Source organism: Pipistrellus kuhlii, unplaced genomic scaffold (genome assembly GCF_014108245.1).
Source record: "Pipistrellus kuhlii isolate mPipKuh1 unplaced genomic scaffold, mPipKuh1.p scaffold_m20_p_3, whole genome shotgun sequence".
Taxonomy (NCBI): domain Eukaryota; kingdom Metazoa; phylum Chordata; class Mammalia; order Chiroptera; family Vespertilionidae; genus Pipistrellus; species Pipistrellus kuhlii.
This window is the reverse complement of record NW_023425529.1, coordinates 50647796-50656167: the sequence shown is the minus strand read 5'-3', so window position 1 is coordinate 50656167 and position 8372 is coordinate 50647796. Positions and strand designations below refer to the sequence as shown.

General features: G+C 33.8%; 1 pseudogene; it reads right to left on the bottom strand.

The window, feature by feature from the left end:
- Positions 1–6096: 6096 nt before the first annotated feature.
- LOC118729506 lies at positions 6097–6722 on the bottom strand (annotated as a pseudogene).
- Between the last annotated feature and the right edge of the window lie 1650 nt (positions 6723–8372).

Sequence of the window (8372 nt, the reverse complement as noted above, 5' to 3'; positions counted from 1 at the left end):
TGATGTTGATTCTACCAATCCATGAACATGGTATGTTCTTCCATCTCCTTACATCTTCCTCTATCTCTTTTTTCAGTGTCGTGTAGTTTTCTGCATATAGGTCCTTTACTTCCTTAGTTAAATTTATTCCTAGGTATTTTAATTTTTTTTGGTGCGATGATAAATGGAATTGCTTTTTTAGTCTCTGTTTCTGTAGTTTCACTGTTGGTGTATAGAAATGCCATGGATTTCTTGACATTAATTTTGTATCCTGCTACATTGCCAAATTCATTTATTAAGTCAATTAGTTTTTTAATGGAGTCTTTTGGGTTTTTTATGTACAATATCATGTCATCTGCAAATAAGGATAACTTTACTTCTTCTTTTCCAATTTGGATGCCTTTTATTTCCTCCTCTTGTCTAATTGCAATGGCTAGTACTTCCAGTACTATGTCAAACAGGAGTGGCGAGAGTGAGCATCCATGTCTTGTTCCTGTTCTTAGAGGGAATGGTTTTAGTTTTTGCCCATTGAGTATAATGTTGGCTGTGGGTTTATCATATATAGCTTTTATTATGTTGAGGTATGATCCTTGTACTCCCACCTTGTTAAGAGTTTTTATCAGAAAAGGGTGTTGGATTTTATCAAATGCTTTTTCTGCATCAATTGATATGACTATATGATTTTTATCTTTCAATTTGTTTATGTGATGTATCACATTTATTGATTTGTGGATATTGTACCAACCTTGCATTCCTGGAATAAATCCTACTTGGTCGTGGTGTATGATCTTTGTGATGTTCTTCTGGAGTCGATTTGCTAGAATTTTGTTGAGGATTTTGGCATCTATGTTCATGAGGGATATTGGCCTGTAATTCTCTTTCATTGAGTTGTCTTTATCTGGTTTTGGTATTAGGATGATGCTGGCTTCATAGAAGGAGTTTGGAAGTGTTCCTTCCTCTTGGATTTTTTGGAATAGTCTGAGGAGGATAGTTTTTAGTTCTTCCTTGAATGTTTGGTAAAACTCTCCTGTGAAGCCATCTGGCTGTGGGCTTTTGTTTGCTGGAAGCTTTTTGATGACTGTTTCAATTTCTTTCCAAGTCACTGGTTTATTGAGATTTTTAGATTCTTCCTGATTGAGTTTTGGAAGTTTGTATTTTTCTAGGAATATGTCCATTTCCTCCAGGTTGTTCAGTTTGTTGGAGTAGAGTTGTTCATAGTATTTTGTAACAATCCATTGTATTTCGGTGGGGTCTGTTGTTATTTCACCTCTTTCATTTCTGATTTTGTTTATTTGGGTCCTCTCTCTTTGTTTCTTGGTTAGCCTGGCTAGAGGTCCATCTATCTTGTTTATCCTTTCAAAGAACCAGCTCTTGGTTTTGTTGATCTTATGTATTGTTTCTTTGGTCTCTCTGTCGTTTATCTGTGCTCTGATTTTTGTTATTTCCTTCCTTCTGCTTACACTGGGCTTTTCTTGTTGCTCTTTTTCTAACTCTTTGAGTTGTAGAGTTAGATCATTTGTTACCCTTTTTTCTAGTTTTTTGCAATAGGCTTGTAAGGATATGAACTTCCCTCTCAAAACTGCTTTTGCTGTGTCCCATAGATTTTGGATTGTTGTGTTTTCATTGTCATTTGTTTCCAGGATGTTTTTAACTTCTTCCTTGATTTCTCTGGTAACCAGTCCTTGTTTAATAGCATGCTGTTTAGTCTCCATGTGTTTGATTTCTTTGGATTATTTTTATTGTAGTTAATTTCCAGTTTTATGCCATTATAGTCTAAGAAGATGCTTGATATGATTTCTATCTTCTTGAATTTGAAGAGACTTTGCCTATGTCCCAAAATGTGGTCTATCTTTGAGAATGTCCAATGTGCATTTGAGAAGAATGTATATTCTGTGGCTTTGGGGTGGAATGTTCTGAAGATGTCAATTAATTCCATCTGGTCTAGTGAGTCATTTAGGATTGATATTTCTTTGCTGATTTTTTGTTTAGATTATTTGTCAAAGGGTGACAGTGGGGTATTAAAATCTCCTACTATGATTGTATTGCTATTAATCTCTCCCTTAATGTCCTCCAGCAGTTTTTTTTATGTATTTGGGTGCTCCCGTATTGGGTGCATATATAATATATTTACCAGGGTTATTTCTTCTTGTTATTATATTATTTTTAAACTTACAAAATCAATGCTACATTACTGGGTGAAAAAATATTTTACTTGAATCTATGAGAATCTATGACAGTAAAACATATTTTATTTTAATGTATTTTTATAATTTTATTTTTAAAGTCAGTCTTTCAATATGCAATTTTTTAATATTCTAAAATATCTATGATACATTTCATGAATGCAAAATTGCTTTAGTATCTTTTATAATCAATCACAAATAGCCTTTTTAGATTTAGTGTTTAACTATGAAGACTGGGTTATATTATGTGCTTTTATTAGATAGCTGTGGTTAATGATACATGATTAATGCTAATCAACTGCCTTTGTAGGGAGGAAATAACTGTTTTATGTGAGCACAAAGCATTAAAAGATAATATAAAAATTAACTGTTTATGAATGTATATAATCTTTAAAAGGAGTATTAATTCATAATGTAAGTAAGCCAATTTTTATATCCTAGTATATTCTGTAAAAGAAATCTGTATCTATCACCTATTCACCTACTTATCTGTTTGCTTTGTATCTCTGTCCTCTGACTTGTCTGTCACTTGCCATTTTGGCATTTGATATTTGATAACTTACTATATATAATATATATTATATATTATGTATAACATATATAATATATATGATGTTATTACTATATAAACCATAATGTTATTACTATTATTTTTTATGAAGAAAAGTTTTGAATTCTTTAGAAGGTATACTTCCTACCCATCACCTCTCTCACAGCCAATATGTTTTTATTTATTTATTTATTTATTTATTTTATTTTATTTTATTTTATTTTTTTAATATATTTTATTGATTTTTTACAGAGAGGAAGGGAGAGAGACAGAGAGCTAGAAACATCAAGGAGAGAGAAACATTGACCAGCTGCCTCTTGCACACCCCCTACTGGGGATGTGCCCCAACCAACGTACATGCCCCTGACCGGAATTGAACCTGGGACCTTTCAGTCCGCAGACCAATGCTCTACCACTGAGCCAAACCGGTTTCAGCAACAGCCAATATCTTTTTCCTGAAGCTATGTAATGGTATTTCTCCTTGTAAATTTGGCAAAAGGAAAACTTTTAATTTTCTATGATATGGTGAAAATAAAACAAAATATCCTTCCTAAGGTATTTTAAGTGAGGTCCTTTGCTTATATATCCAATCAAAATATGAAAGGTGAAAGATAAACTGTTTATTTAGGTTCAATGATATTATTAAACTGTATATAACAATAATGGTCCAAATATAAATTTTTTATTATTTGGGATTTGGCTTCAATTTTTTTTCCATAATATGAATGACTTGATTTGTCAAAAGATGGGTTAATCATTTCTTTACACAATTCATTGTACAATTTTCTTACTTAGTTTTGTAAATAAATAGTAGAGTATATAAAAATATGTTTAATATAGCTGATACTTTGGAATTCATTATCACTGAGAAATTTATAATGAATCCACTTCATGATATGATATATAAAGTACAAATGTATCATGTTGTTGATGTTGACTTAATGATAACATTGACAGTTTTACGACTAAATCCCTAAGAAGAAATATAGAAAATTAAATTTTTATCAGGTTTTTCCTTCCTTTAAATGCAACCAATGGATTCAGCTATACAATTAAGTTTTAAAATATTGTTAATTGTAATACCTCAATAGTCAAACATTTTATTGGGTTCTAAATCTCTCCAATAAATTCTTAATTTAAATATTGTATATTTTATTTTTATAACATCCATTTTTTTTTAGATTCTTCTTTCACTCGCTTTGTCCATATATTTGTACAATTTCTATTTCCTTTAATATGTTCACAATATTTATTTTATAGTGTTTGCTAATTTTAACTTCTGGGTTATATGTGGATCTTCTTCTATTGATTAATTTTCCTTCTTGACTATGGGTCACATTTTCGCCATAACTTTACATTTTATGCTACTTAAATAACCGTAGGCATTGCAATTGATAGCATTTTTCTTTAATGAGGGCTTAGTCTTTCTGTTAGGAAGCTAGTACTTCATTTCAGTCAGGAACTTAACTGTAGTGAAGCTGATTGCTGAATTGTAACTTCAGTGTCTATCGCCTTTTGACTTAACATGCCTTGAACTCTGGACTCAGAATGATTTGGAATCTAAACATAAGGAGACTGTGGAGGTCCCTTTGGCTTTCCATCTCAGACTCAGTACTCAACACTGCGGCAGCACAGCAGTCAACACTTCCCAGCTATTAGTAAAAGTCCCATGGGAGGAATCAGTGGATCATTGGAAAAAACTTGATCTGCATTTTTGACTCTTAATGCTTTGGCTCTTAATGCTGTTACCCAACCTGAAGAGGTAAAAGTCCCACTTTCCACAGAAGCAGATTCCCATGTCTGTGTCATTGCCGACCTTGTATGTATTGTGCTAGACTTGCCAAATGCCCCTGGTGGCACAGATATCTGCTTATCTAGGAAGGTCTTAATGTTATTTGGAATTTAGCTCCTGTACACTCCTTGTGTCAAGGTCTATCTATCTATCTATCTATCTATCTATCTATCATCTATCTATTTATCTATCAATCCATCTATAATTATATATATATATATATATATATATATATAATTTTAGTGTACTACTTTTTCTAATGATTACAACGGAAACAAAAATGTGTTGTGATCATAACAAGAAGTAGAACTAACAGTATATTTTCAGTAGTTTTTTTTTTTCTGTTTTATATATTATGATGCAAATTTCTGAGGACAGTGATGCTAGTTTATTTCTGAACTGGTTTTTACAGTGAAGTGATTATCTATAGTCTAGTTCTAAAATGATGGAAGATCTTGAAAAAAAAAAAGATTCTAGGAGACTAAATGTTGCTTATGTAAGAAAATATGTGCTTCCATTCTTTTGTCAAAAATCTTTTTCCTTGTTCACCTCAATGCAGTCAAACATACATTTTTTCATATGTTTTATAGGCACAATTCTATTGTTGTTGCATTTCATGATATTATGTGTTGTTAGTTAATATTTATGGTGACTCAAAAAATCTAAAATTACTAATATTGTCTCTATCCTGACCTTTCTATTATGTATTCAAATAAATATATGATTTATCACTCTATCACTTCATCAATAACTTTAAGTATTTTCCACCATTTATTAACCAGGATGTATCTTTGAGGTTCACTTGGGGAGACTAGAGTCTGATTTTACCATAGCCAGAGATCTGGAGGATGAAAAGATTTTTTTTTAAAGTAGTTATCAGTTATTGTGCATATTTTATTCATTAAGAACTTAGAAGTATGAACTGTATACTAACTGAATTCGAATCATAGTATTTCAACTTACTAGTTTTGTGATTTAGAGATGTTACTTAACCACCTGTGCCTCATTTTACCCTTCATAAAATTGGAATAATAAAATTATCCACATCACAATGTCGTAATTCTAATTAGTGTTCTGGGAATTAAGTGGAACTATGACTTAGCCAAAGTGTTATAAAAGTATTTTTATTATTAATGTTATAAGCCCCTATGCCTAAATAAGTTAAAAAGATAAAAATGAATAAAAAGTTTCCAATCTTTTCCCAGCTGGTGTGGCCCAGTGGTTGAGTGTCAACCTATAAACCAGGAAATCATGATTTGATTCCTGGTCAGGTCACATGCAACGGGTTATGGGCTCAAATCCCAGTAAGGGCTGTGCAGGAGGCAGTTGATCAATGGTTCTCTCTCATCTTCCCCCTTCCCTTCTCTCTGAAATACATTAAACACATATCTATATTTATATATATATATAAACGTCAGGCACTTAACTAATTTAATAAAGTTTCTCAAATATATAAATATATCTAAAGTTCATATATTTTTTAGAAAGATTATTCTCAATAACTTCTCTATAAAAATAAGTGTGATAGTTTAACCCATTTAACTTTACTACTATGAGGTGTTACCATGTAAGGATTATTCCAAGAAATCTAGTCATGTGACTGGAATTGGGCAATATGGATTATCAGTCTTCCTTCTCTGATTTGGAAAACTAAATGGAACAGGAGAAGGATAGTGACTGATGGCCATTCCCTCAGTACATTCCTGGCTTTTTTCCCCCCAGGTAAAGAGTGGTACATTGGAAGAGGTGAGAATATCAGTTCTAAAATCTGGTACATGGGGTTGGGTTGTAGTCATCGGACTGGATTTCACCTCTACTTCCTCATTTCCTCATCTGAAGAAGGGGATCTTTACTGATAATCAGAGATAACCTTTTCAAGGGCCCAGGTAACTTTCTTAGCAATCTCATTCTTACTCTATCCTCATTTTCAAAGCTGGCAACAATGACTGCATTTTTTCCCCTCCCTACCTCACATGGTCCACCCACATGGTCATTTCACAAGCCCAGGCACTATACAAAATGTGGCTGTTCTCACAGCCTTTCAAGATGTCAGGATCAACTCTCTAAAACTTATTGACACAAATGCATCTATAGACTGTCCTAGTGATGGTTTTTCAGGATACCAGTAATTTTTGTATTTTTCTTAAAGCATCATTTTCTCAGCAAACCTCTCAAGTGCCTCTTTTTTCAACTTAACACATTTTCAAACTAGCCTCATGTCTTTGAGTCATCTTAGTTATAAATGCAGAACTCAGAACACTGTTTTCACTCATCTGGAGAAAAACATACCTATATAGTAAGATGTAGGACATAAATTTCCTCTCATGTCTTACAAATTAAATGTATACTTATCAATGTAGGTTTACACATTTTAGTAATCTTTAACAATATTTTATGGAGTGAGACAATCCTTTCTAATAATAAAGAGGGAATATGCTAATTGACCATCACACAATCACAAAAGACAGTGCCCCCCACAGCCAATGATGAGGGAATATGCTAATTGACTGCCTCAAAGATGGTGGTGCCATAGTCACAAGATGGCAGCACACAGTCCCCTCAACCCTGTTGGGGTGGCAGGCATGCAGCACAGCTGGGCCTGCCCCCTGGTGGGTGCAGCCGCTCTTTGCACCTGCCTCCAGAGTCCCCCAGTTCCCTCAGCACTCCAGCCACCCAGGGCTGGCCCAAGGTGCACGTGAGCTTATTATATGGAGACTACCCAGCTGCTCAGAGCCACCAAAGGGTCAGGTAACCAGGGCCACTTGTGGGTTGCATTGCCAGCAGTGGCAGCAGCAGAAATGGGGGCGGGGGGATCCCCTTCCCCTGATCGCCTGGTTGCCTCCCACCCTTGAGGGCTCCTGGACTGTGATAAGGGGCAGCTGGGCTGAGGGACCCCCCTCCAGTGCATGAATTTTCATGCACTAGGCCTCTAGTCATATATATATATCCAAAGCAACTCTGGAATGTTTGTTCCATGTATATGGTACCTGGGAGTTATTTCTAATAATCTTTATAGGTTTTTATGCCTTGGGTGTCTTAGTACCTTGACATTCAATTTTCTTTTACACTTTGGTTTTAAAAAGAGATAATAAAATGGCTTTTACTTATAAAACCACTGAGATTTAAAATGTTTAATATAAGCCATTTTGGAAAAAAAAGAAGAAGATGCTGTATTTGGCACTGATTTATAAAGAAAGGCTTGTGACATGAATTTTTTTTTTAATTTACATAAAATGCTTATTTTACATCATTCTACCATTTTTGTTCTTGATTTATTTGTATTCCGTGACTACTACTATATAGTGTTACTTCTTCTAATATATATTCTTTATAAAATGTAAGCTTACATGTCAGGCTTATGAAAAATCGTGAATTTTGTTTAGGAAATGCATTATTTCTGAAACATATGTAAATTTATAATATCACTCTTCTCATTGGTAGATTTCCAAGAGAGTAAAGCACAGGTTCACGTAAAACTTAGAAAGCCTATTTATATTGAGATAAATAGTGCCTTGGGGAAAGAAAATACCCTGTATGGCCTAAGTTCAACATTAAGTTCATTTCATAAAGCAGCATGAATAAAGCTTCAACTCTTAAGGAAATAAATGTGCCCTTTGAGGAGGTATAGGCTCATCTGTCACTTGTTTCTCACCCAAACACTTGAAAGATTGAAAATATTCCATCCCAAATTTGATGCATTAAAAAACTTGTCTCCAGAATTAAAGCCAGTGGAACATTTTCTTCATCCTGTTGGCTTTATAAAAATGCAAATCCCTGGGCTCATTTCAGATCTAATGAGTCAAATGTCAATGAGAGGGGGCCCTGGAACTTGTATTTTATTCAGCTCCCCAGGGTCTTTATATTCCTT